We start from the raw sequence: 10,794 nt of genomic DNA, 5'->3' as shown, positions 1-10,794 counted from the left end.
GAGAGGAATGGGGTGAGAATGATATTTCCTTAAAACCAGGGAGAGGAGAAGCAGAAATGCTGGTCTTAAGGGTCCGATTTTAACTCAGTCACGTGGAGTTAAAATCAGGGTCACCTTAAGGAGAGGGGAAAATTGGGAATAAACAAAAACAAATGAAAATCTTACAATAATTACTGCACAGAAAGAGGCCATTCGGCCCATAAATACATTGTCAGCTCTCTGTAAGGCCATTAGATCTCCATCAGAGAGAGACAATTTGTTATACATAGCTTTGAGGAGCACCAAGCCATAAGTGTGGGGTAAGGTGAGGTAGGCTTCCATGAATTACTATGGCTGGTATGGGGATTAAACCCACACTCTAGCCATCTAGCAAACTGAGCTAACCAACCTGGTTAGAACCTAGAAAGCCAGTCCATCATCTACAAGGCCCAAGTCAGGAGTGTGATGGAATACTCTCCACCTGCCTGGATGAGTGCAGCCCCCACAACACTCAAGAAGCTCAACACCATCCAGGACAAAGCAGCCCACTTCATCGACACCCTCCATTCACCACCTTCAACATTCACCCCCTCCACCACCGATGCTCCATGTCAGCAGTGTGTACCATCTACAAGATGCACTGCAACTACTCATCAAGGCTCCTTCAACCACCTTCCAAACACACAACCACTACCATCTAGAAGGACAAGGGCAGCAGATAGATGGGAACATCAACACCTGGAAGTTCCTCTTCAAGTCACTCACCATCCTGACTTGGAAATATATCACCATTCCTTCACTGTCGCTGGGTCAAAATACTGGAACTCCCTTCCTAACAGCACTGTGGGTATATCTACATGGACTGCAGTGGTTCAAGAAGGCAGCTCACTACCACCTTCTCAAGGGCAACTAGGGATGGGCAATAAATGCTGGCCCAGCCAGCGAAGCCCACATCCCATGAATGAATAAAAAAAACCCACTCTCTGCAAGAGCTTCACAGTCAATCCCCTCCACCACTCTTCAAATTTTTTCCCTTCAGATAATTATCCAAGTCCACCTTTTGAAAGCCACGATTATGTCTGCCTCGGCCACACTACCTGTAAATTAATTTAAAAAAACTCAGGCAGTGCATTCCAGATCCTAACCAATTGCTGTGTAAAAAAGGTATTCCTCGTGTCGGCTTTGGCTCTAATGCCAACCACCCCAATTCTTGACCCTTCTGCCAGTGGAACAGTTTCTCCCTACCCCTAAGGAAAAAGCAAGAATTGACAAGAGATAGGCAGACATCGAGAAAGAAACAGAATGAAGATAGGGAAGAGAAGAGGGGGAATGTGGAAGGTAGAATGTGCAAGAGAGAAATGTCATAGAAAAGGAGAGAAGGCTGTCGTAACGGGAATAAACTAATATATTCTGACAGTGACTGTAAATCCAGAGATGTGAGCTGTGTTTTATCTGCTCTGTAACTCGCCCTGACCAAAAGGAGGTTCAAATCCCATTCAAGTCCTAAGCTGTGGGCTGCTTAACTCCCCTGAGGTTTCCTCTCCTCCACATGTCCAAGGCACGACATGCATTAATACTCCCCCTCCTCGGCTGCCGCCAGGGGCTTACATCATTCACCCATGTCCAATGCGCCTGATTTACAGGCACCGGGAGACCAAGGTTACCCGGAATCGGCTGTCTGGAAGGGGGCTGACTCAGGTCCCCGTAGCCACCGCTTCACAAACGATTTCCGAGCCGAGTCATCGGGAGAGCGGGACGGCAGGAAGGGGATTGCATCACATACACACACACACACACACACATTCACTCAAAGGAGAACAAGGGGTGGAAGCACACAATGATAAAAATTGAAAAGGACAAGAGGATGTGACGAGGGAAGGGAGGCGAGTTAGAATTGGGTAGGCAATTGAAGTGAACGGCAGGCGGGGGCGACATTGGGCGAATAAATCAGAGGATTGAACCGAAGAAACAGGAATTCCAGGGAAGCAAGGGTGTTTCATGGAAAAGAGGGATTGTGACAGGCTCGTTGAGAAAGAGGAATAGAATGAGAGAATAAATAGAGAGGGGAGATAGTATGAGGAAATATATAGAGGAGAAATAGGGTTAGAAAGTAAGCAGGGGTAATAGTGAGGATGTTAGGCAGAGGGGCAGTAGCATAAGGAGGTAGGCAGGGGTAATGGAGAGGGGAAAGTTAATACAGCGAAGAAGGGGGGGAAAGAGTCTCCCCCAAACATTTTCAAGCTTGATGGCAGATCTTCTCCACATGTGGTACAAAATCAGCACGTACTGCAAACCCAAAATAAAGACAGAGAATGCTGGAAATACTCAGCAGGCCAGGCAACATCTTACCAGTGATTTTTTAAAAATATATACCGGAATGCACCCCATGCGATTTTGCTCCCAAGCCATTCAACAGCTGTCAGTCACTCAAAATGTGTTACAAAATTCATGGAAAAAAAATACAATGTGAAGTTTGCCTGTTCAATCAGGCAATGTCCTAATCCAATGTCTGGTCTAATCCGGACATTGGATTAGGCCACAAGGGATCCAGACCCTTCCAATTGAGGGCCGACTCCACATCAAAGAAGGGCCCCACTGCATGAGGAGCATGGAAAGAGTGGGATGAAGGGTGCCAGCAGAGGAAGTAAAAAGGTGATAAAGAAAGAAGAAAAATAATGACGTTGGAGTGATTGCCTTTCTGGGGTGGGGGGGGGGGGGGGGGGAGAGAGAGAGAGAGAAATAAGTGGCTGTGGAAAGAGGGCTAAAAATATGTGAAAAAAAATGAAAGAATTGAGAGAGGAAAAAGAAGTGAAATGAAACACAGGGAAGGAGGGAAACATTTTAAAACCAGTCATGGTGTGTTAGTGAAAGTAAGGAGAGTAGGTCACAAATCAGCCATAATCTCATTTAATGGCAGAACAGGCTGGAGAGGCTAAATGGCCTATTCCTATTTCTACATTCCTATGTGCCTAGTTGGAAGTTGAATAAATATGCTATAAAATCATATATGAACATAGGAACAGGAGAAGGCCATTCAGCCCATCGAGCCTGCTCTGCCATTCAATACGATCATGGCTGATCAAACACTTCAATGCCTTTTACCCACACTATCCCCATAACCATTTCCATTATTGTTAATCAGAAATCTATCAATCTCTACCTTAAACACACTCAATGACTGAGCTCCCACAGCCCTCTGGGTTAGAGAATTCCAAAGATTCACAATGCTCTGAGTAAAGAAATTTCTCCTCATCTTGGTCCTAAGTGCCTTCCCCTTATTTTGGAATTGTGTCCGCTGGTTCTAGACTCCCCAACTGGGGAAACATCTTATCTGCTTCTATCCTGTCTATTCCTTTTAAGTATTTTGTAGATTTCAATGAGATCACCTCTCATTCTTCGAAACTCTAGAGAATACAGGCCCACTTTGCCCAGTCTGCCTTCATAAGACAGTTCCGCCATCTCCAGGACAGGCCTGGTGAACCTTCGTTGTACTCCCTCTACGGCAATAATATCCTTTCTGAGGTAAGGGGACCAAAACTGCACACTGTACTCCTGGTGCAGTCTAACCAAGTTTCTATACAATTGAAGCAAGACTTCACTGCTCCTGTACTCAAAGCCTCTTGTGTTAAAGGCTATCATCCCATTAGCCTTCCTAATTGCCTGCTGCACCTGCATGTTAGAATTATATAGCACCAAAGGAGTCCATTCTGCCCATCATGCCTGTGCTGGCTCTCTGAAAGACCTATCCACTTAGTTCCTATGTCCCTACTCATTCCTCACTACCCTGCAATATTTTTTCCCTTCAAATATTTTTCCAATTTTTTTGAAATTTATGATTGAATCTGCTGGCTTTGAGGTGGTGCCATTCCAGGTCACCACAACCCTGGGGGTGTTTTCAGCCAAGTTTCTTTTGCAAAACAGTACAAATAAATTGCTTTCAAGTTAAATCAAATTCCAGTTTCTCGACGTTAGGAAAGGCATTAATCCAGGAAAAAATATTTGTGAATTTGGAAATCTGTTATCAGTCAGGAAATGTGAGAACGTTTCTCAGAACAATTACTAATTTTCTCGGGAGATCGGCGTTGCTGGAAAAGTGTGAAGGGCAGATTGTAGTGTGAAGTTCTGATGTGGAAAGAATAAAGCGGTTTTAATGCCAGAAGGAGAGACACTTGAGAATGCATTATTAACTGGGGTTTGTGTTACTATGCGATGATTGAAATCACTCCCAGGGCGAGGTGAGTCTGCGAGGGGCGGTGTGGTGTTATTATTTGGGGATTGAATTCCTCCTCCAGGACACTCCGAGGGTGCAACATCACTGAAAGAGCGAGTTGCAAAATGACATTGGAGTCTCGCGTCTCAGAACGGTCGCGGCGGCCAATCAGAAAGTGGCATATTTGCATACACAGCGCGGCGAGATCGGAGGCGTCATCCGTGTGAAATGAGTCAAAACACCTTTAGTGCGGCGATTTCAAGATCATTCTATGAAGAGTTACCGAGTAATAGTCAGACAAAAAATAAGTCATCACAAACTAAAAGTGATGAAGAAATTCATCATATATATACTCCTTGCACAGTTTTTACACAGTGCCCGGATGATCCTCAGTGGTCTGGGGTGCAGGCTTCAAACCTGTAGCTGTTTAGCGACAGAGTGGTTCAATTCCACCTTTCGGGCGCAGCTGCCCAAAGCTGGCATTTTTAAAACTCCTTTCCATTTCATAGCTGCCATCCATCTCATTAAAGCTTTTAGCTTTTTGTTTTTATCATTAAAGCTTTGCATGGTGAGGCAAAGGGGGCCCCACCCTGGCATGGCACTTCTCGGCTGCATTTGGTGGGAGCATTTTGAAGACCTTTTCAATCAAACAATTGCTGACGAGCGTGTTTCCAACTCCATCTCAAAACAAAAACAGAAACAGAAATACCTGGAAAAACTCAGCAGGTCTGGCAGCATCGGCGGAGTTGACGTTTCGAGTCCTCATGACCCTTCAACAGAACTAAGTAAAATTAGAAAAGGGGTGAAATATAAGCTGGTTTAAGGGGTGGGGTGGGGGTAGTTTTGTTGGGACAAGCAGCCAGTGGAGATAACCAAAAGATGTCACAGACAAAAGAACAAAGAGGTGTTGAAGGTGGCGATATTATCTAAAGGAATGTGCTAATTAAGAGGACGGGACAGATAAGATACAGATAGCTCTAGTGGGGGTGGGGGAATACTAAAAGGTAGAAATAAACAACGGTGGAAATACATTTAAAATTAGTGGAAATAGGTGGGAAAAGAAAAAATCTATATAAATTATTGGAAAAAACAAAAAGGAGGGGGAAGAAATGGGAAGGGGGTGGGGATGGAGGAGAGAGTTCAAGATCTAAAATTGTTGAACTCAGTATTCAGTCTGGAAGGCTCTAAAGTGCCTAGTGGGAAGATGAGGTGCTGTTCCTCCAGTTTGCGTTGAGCTTCACTGGAACAATGCAGCAAGCCAAGGACAGAAATTGTTCAGTGAGACTACAAGTTCAGCCAGACGGAGGAGAGTAGTGGTGGATGGGGATTGTTCGGGCCTCTGTTCGAGGAAGAAGCAGAGAGCCCTCAGACATCCCGGTGGGGGATGGAGGTGTAGAGGGATTGGACGTCCATGGTGAAGAGGAGGCGGTTGGAGCCAGGGAACTGGAAATTGTTGATCTAATGTAGGGTGTCAGAGGAATCACGGATGTAGGTGGGAAGGGACTGGACAAGGGGAGAGAGAAGGGAGTCAAGATTGCGAGAAATGAGTTCCATGGGGCAGGAACAGGCCGACACAATCAGTCTGCCGGGACAGTCCTGTTTGTGGATTTTGGGTTGGAGGGAGAAGCAGGCCGTCCGAGGTTGGGCGACTATCAGGTTGGAAGCTGTGGGAGGAAGATCTCCAGAGGAGATGAGGTCAGTGACAGTCCTGGAAACAATGGCTTGATGTTCAGTGGTGGGGTCATGGTCCATGGAGAGGTAGGAGGAAGTGTCTGCGAGTTGACGCTCAGCCTCTGCGAGGTAGAGGTCAGTGCACCAGACAACAACAGCACCACCCTTGTCAGCAGGTTTGATGACAATATTAGGGTTGGACCTGAGAGAACAGAGTGCAGCAAGTTCAGAGAGTGATAGGTTAGAATGGGTGAGAGGAGCAGAGAAATTGAGACGACTAATGTCACGCCGACAGTTCTCAATGAAAAGATCAAGAGAAGGTAAGAATCCAGAGGGAGGGGTCCAGGTGGAGGGAGAATATTGGAGGTGGGTAAAGGGATCCTTTGAACGGGGAGAGGACTCCTGCCCAAAGAAGTGAGCACGGAGACGAAGGCGGCGGAAGAAGAGTTCAGCATCGTGCCGAGCCCGAAATTCATTGAGATGAGGGCGTAAGGGTATGAAACTAAGTCCTTTGCTGAGCATTGAATGTTCAGCGTCGGGGAGGGGAAGGTCAGGGGGTATAGTGAATATATGGCCGGGGCTGGGATTGGAAGACGGGGTGGGGACAGAGGGACAGGCAGGGGTGGAGGGTCCTGGATGGGTGTTGGTGTCGATGAGTTGTTGGAGCTTGCGTTCCTTAGCACTTGAGAGAAAGAGATAAAGTTTCTTGTTGAGGCGTCGGATTTCCAGCACCCGCAGTTTTTTGTTTTTATCTCTGTGTTTAATTGACTGCCACTTCTCTTCAAGAAATGCCTACCTTGAAGAAGTTCTGCTTTTCTCTCCGTCAGGATTTTCGCATCTCTCTTTTGCCTTGTTCACCTTCATTGCTTTCCATTTCTGTCCTGGTGTTTGACAAGGTGTTTACTAAAACCCGCTTTCACAGCCATATTTCCTTCCTCAGTGACTGTCTCCATCTCCGACTTATCCCACGTGGATTTCAACTGAAATTCCATCCCTCATGTTTCGAACCCACCCAGGATTACAGGTATCTCCGGGACATATAACGTTCCTCGGATTGTTGTTCCCGTCGCATTCTGAGATCCACACTCAGTGCCATGTGCCGCCATATGAACACACTCAACCTCTCCCTCCAGCAGCACCGCCGCAGCCTTTTTCAAAGCTGCACGTGCCCCCAGTTTCATTTTATTCTTCGTCTCATCCAATGACTTTTGTTTTTCGTTTGTTGGAGACGCAATACTCTGTCAACAGCAGCAGTCGGCTGTATTCCATCTCGTACAGCGATGGTTTGTACCGTGTTTCCCAACTCGGTGTGAGCTGGAGGAGCTCCGCTCTGGCATGGCAGCTCTTGGCTGCGTTCATTGCAGAGTTTTTCTGTTGCTGGGTGCAATTTGAAGACTTTTTCAATCACGTATCAGTCCCTGAAGAGAGTGTTTTCAACTCCGCCCCACAACAACTAGTTAGGGATGAGCTCAGAACTCCACCAACGTCTATGGAGGTGATGCAAGCCATCACACAAATAAAGGATGGAGGGAGGGGAGGAACTAACATTACAGCTCCATGCCCTGATCGTACAGACGTGGAATGAACAGGACGTCCCGAATTACCTCAAGGACACCATGATTGTGACAATCTTCAAGAAAGGAGACAAATCCAGTGGTGCAAATTACACAGGCATCTCCCTGATTTCCATTGCACAAAAGATCGTTACAAGAACCCTTCTGAATCGACTTATTACACTTGCTGAAGAGATACTCCTTGAATCTCAATGTGGGCTTAGGCCATCAAGAGGCACGGCCGACATGATTTTTACAGCTCGCCAGCTACAAGGACAATGTCACGAACAACATCAACCTCTCTACATAGCGTTCTTTGATTTGACAAAGGCACTTGACTCTGTCATTCATGAGGGACTCTGGAAGATTCTACTGAAGTGTGCATGTCCTCAAAAATGTGACCATCCTCTGCCTGTTTCATGATGATATGCGAGTGCCTATCCTTAACAATGGATCTGTTAGTCTGTTTGCAGTTAAGAGGGGAGAGAAACAAGCTTGTATGGTCGCTTCAACTCTGTTTTCGACCTTCCTTGCTTCCATACTCCGTCTGAATAGAGACGAGCTCCCAGATGGAGTGCAGCTTACTTATTGAATGGACAGTAAACTATTTACTCTCAGATGAATCCAATCACAAACTAAGACCTAGCCGACCCCAGTCACTGAGCTCCAATACACTGATGAAGCTGCAGCAAATGCTGTATTGGAAATGGAACTCCAGAGAATCGTTGATGTATTTACTGAGGTATTTGAGAAGACGGCACTGACACTCAACATTCAGAAAGCCAAAGCCCACCATCAGCAAACTCCAAATGCAGAAGTCCTTCCCCCATTGATTAGGATTCATGATGGGTGCCTGGGAAATGTGGAACACTTCCAGTACCTTGGAAGGTATCTTTCACAGATGGCTGATATTGACAAAGAGATCAAACACTGCCTGAAATCTGTTGGTGCAGCCTTTGGTCAACTGAGGAAGCGAGTGGTTGAAGACCGTGATGTCAAAATGAACACCAAACTCATGGTCTACCATGCGGTCGTGATCAATTCCGTACTGAATTGGGCTGAAACATGGGCAACGCATCAGAGGCACCTCAAAGCTCTGGAGTCATACCATCAATGCTGCCTGCACAAGATCTTACATTTTAAATGGGAGGACAGAAACACCAACATCAGTTTCCTCTCACACGCAGGTACCATAACCATCGAGGATATGATCATGTGCCATCAGCTTCGTTGGGTTGGTTATACAGTTCAGGTGTCAGATACCAGGGCCCCAAAGCAGGTCATCTTCTCCAGTCTCAGTCAGGGCAGGGGAGGACAAAAGAAACGCTCCAAGGATGTGCAGAGAGCCAATATGAAGAGAGGCAACATTGACATTCATTCCTGGGAGATCGTCACCTTGGACCAAAGCTCGTGGCAGCAGAGTCTGTGGAGAAGGATCCCAACATTTTGAGACGCAACGACAAGAAAATGAAAAGGAAAATCCAAAGTGGCAAAACGTTCACGCCATGACCCGAAGTGATAACACATGACCAGACATCCCGCATGACAACAAATGCCCCACATGCCATAAAGACTGCAGATCTGGAATCGGTCTCATCAGTCATCTTCGGACTCACGGGAGACAATCATCCCCACTACCAAGGGATAGCCAATAATAACAAGAACAATAACAGTAATAACAGACAGCGGCCTTAGAAGGTGTACAAGTCACTGGCCTCTGTTCTCTCTGGGCCCTCTCCTTGGCCGGCTAAGCTTTTCATTTTTTCCCGCCTATTCCAATGCCTCTCCAAACAGTCAGCATCCAGATGTCACGGCCACCAGTCACTGTCTTCCAGTTGTCAGTGTGGATGTCCGCAATCTTGATACCTGGCTTGCAGGTGTCCTTGTAACAGAGGTATGGAACCCCAGGAGGACATGAGCCAGTGACCAATTCACCATTCAAAATGTCTTTGTGTGTACGGCAGTCCCGCACCCCATAAACGTGGCCGAGCCAGCACACACGTCGTCGGCTTAACAATGAATATGTGCTGGTGGAATTAACAGGCTCCAGCACTTCTGAATTGGTGACCTTGTCCAATCAGAATGTACAATATTTGCATATGAGTCAGCAGATTGTTATGGGTTTGCAGGCATCATCCATGTGAACTGAGTTGAAACCTCTTTGCTGCGGTGATTTCAGTTTTTAATTTGAAGAGTTGCGCAATAATAGTCAGAGAGATATTTAATAAAGCACAGAAAAATCAGTGCAAACTAATAAGGATGAAGACATTGGTGGTTAATATACCACTCAGACAAGTGTTGAACATTGCCTGGATGACCTTCAGTGGTCTGGGGTGCAGCCTTCAAACCTGTAGCTGTCTAGCGACAGAGTGGTTCAATTCCACCTTTCAGGCGTTGCTGCTGAATGGATATGTTTTGGAAAGTTCTTTCCGTTTCGTTTGTTGGAGATGTAATACTCTGTCAACAGCAGTAGTTGGCTGTATTCCATCTCATACGGCGATGGTTTGTGCAGTGTTTCCCAACCCAGTGTGAGCACTCTGGCATGGCAGTTCTTGGCTGCGTTTGTTGCATAGGTAGCCTGTTGCTGGGTGCAATTTGAAGACTTTTTCAATCAAGTATCAGTCCCTGAAGAGAGTGTTTTCAACTCCGCCCCACAACACCTAGTTAGGGATGAGCTCAGAATTCCACCAACGTCTATGGAGATGATGCAAGCCATCACACAAATAAAGGATGGAGGGAGGGGAGGGACTAACATTACAGCTCCATGCCCTGATCCTACAGACCTGGAATGAACAAGACGTCCCAAATTACCTCAAGGACACCATGATTGTGACAATCTTCAAGGAAGGAGACAAATCCAGTGGTGCAAATTACACAGGCATCTCCCTGATTTCCATTGCACAAAAGATCGTTACAAGAACCCTTCTGAATCGACTTATTACACTTGCTGAAGAGATACTCCTTGAATCTCAATGTGGGCTTAGGCTATCAAGAGGCACGGCGGACATGATTTTTACAGCTCACCAGCTACAAGAAGAATGTCACGAACAACATCAACCTCTCTCTACATAGCGTTCTTTGATTTGACAAAGGCACTTGACTCTGTCATTCTTGAGGGACTCTGGAAGATTATACTGAAGTGTGCATGACCTCAAAAATGTCACCATCCTCTGCCTGTTTCATGATGATATGCGAGTGGCGATCCTTAACAATAGATCCATTAGTCTGTTTGCAGTTAAGACGGGAGAGAAACAAGGTTCTATGGTCGCTTCAACTCTGTTTTCGACCTTCCTTACTTCCATGCTCCGCCTGAATAGAGGCGAGCTCCCAGATGGAGTGCAGCTTAGTTATCGAATGGACAGTAAACTATTTACTCTCAGA

General features: G+C 46.2%; 2 non-coding genes across 2 annotated transcripts; both read left to right on the top strand.

Moving 5' to 3' along the window:
- The first annotated feature begins 4,565 nt into the window (after window positions 1–4,565).
- On the top strand, window positions 4,566–4,652 carry trnastop-uca (transfer RNA opal suppressor (anticodon UCA)). Its single transcript has one exon. It is a non-coding gene; the product is annotated as a tRNA-Sec (tRNA).
- Window positions 4,653–9,720: 5,068 nt separating this feature from the next.
- On the top strand, window positions 9,721–9,807 carry trnastop-uca (transfer RNA opal suppressor (anticodon UCA)). Its single transcript has one exon. It is a non-coding gene; the product is annotated as a tRNA-Sec (tRNA).
- Window positions 9,808–10,794: the final 987 nt, after the last annotated feature.

Source organism: Cetorhinus maximus, chromosome 5 (assembly GCF_964194155.1).
Source record: "Cetorhinus maximus chromosome 5, sCetMax3.hap1.1, whole genome shotgun sequence".
NCBI lineage: Eukaryota > Metazoa > Chordata > Chondrichthyes > Lamniformes > Cetorhinidae > Cetorhinus > Cetorhinus maximus.
This window is presented reverse-complemented; position numbering and strand designations above follow the sequence as displayed.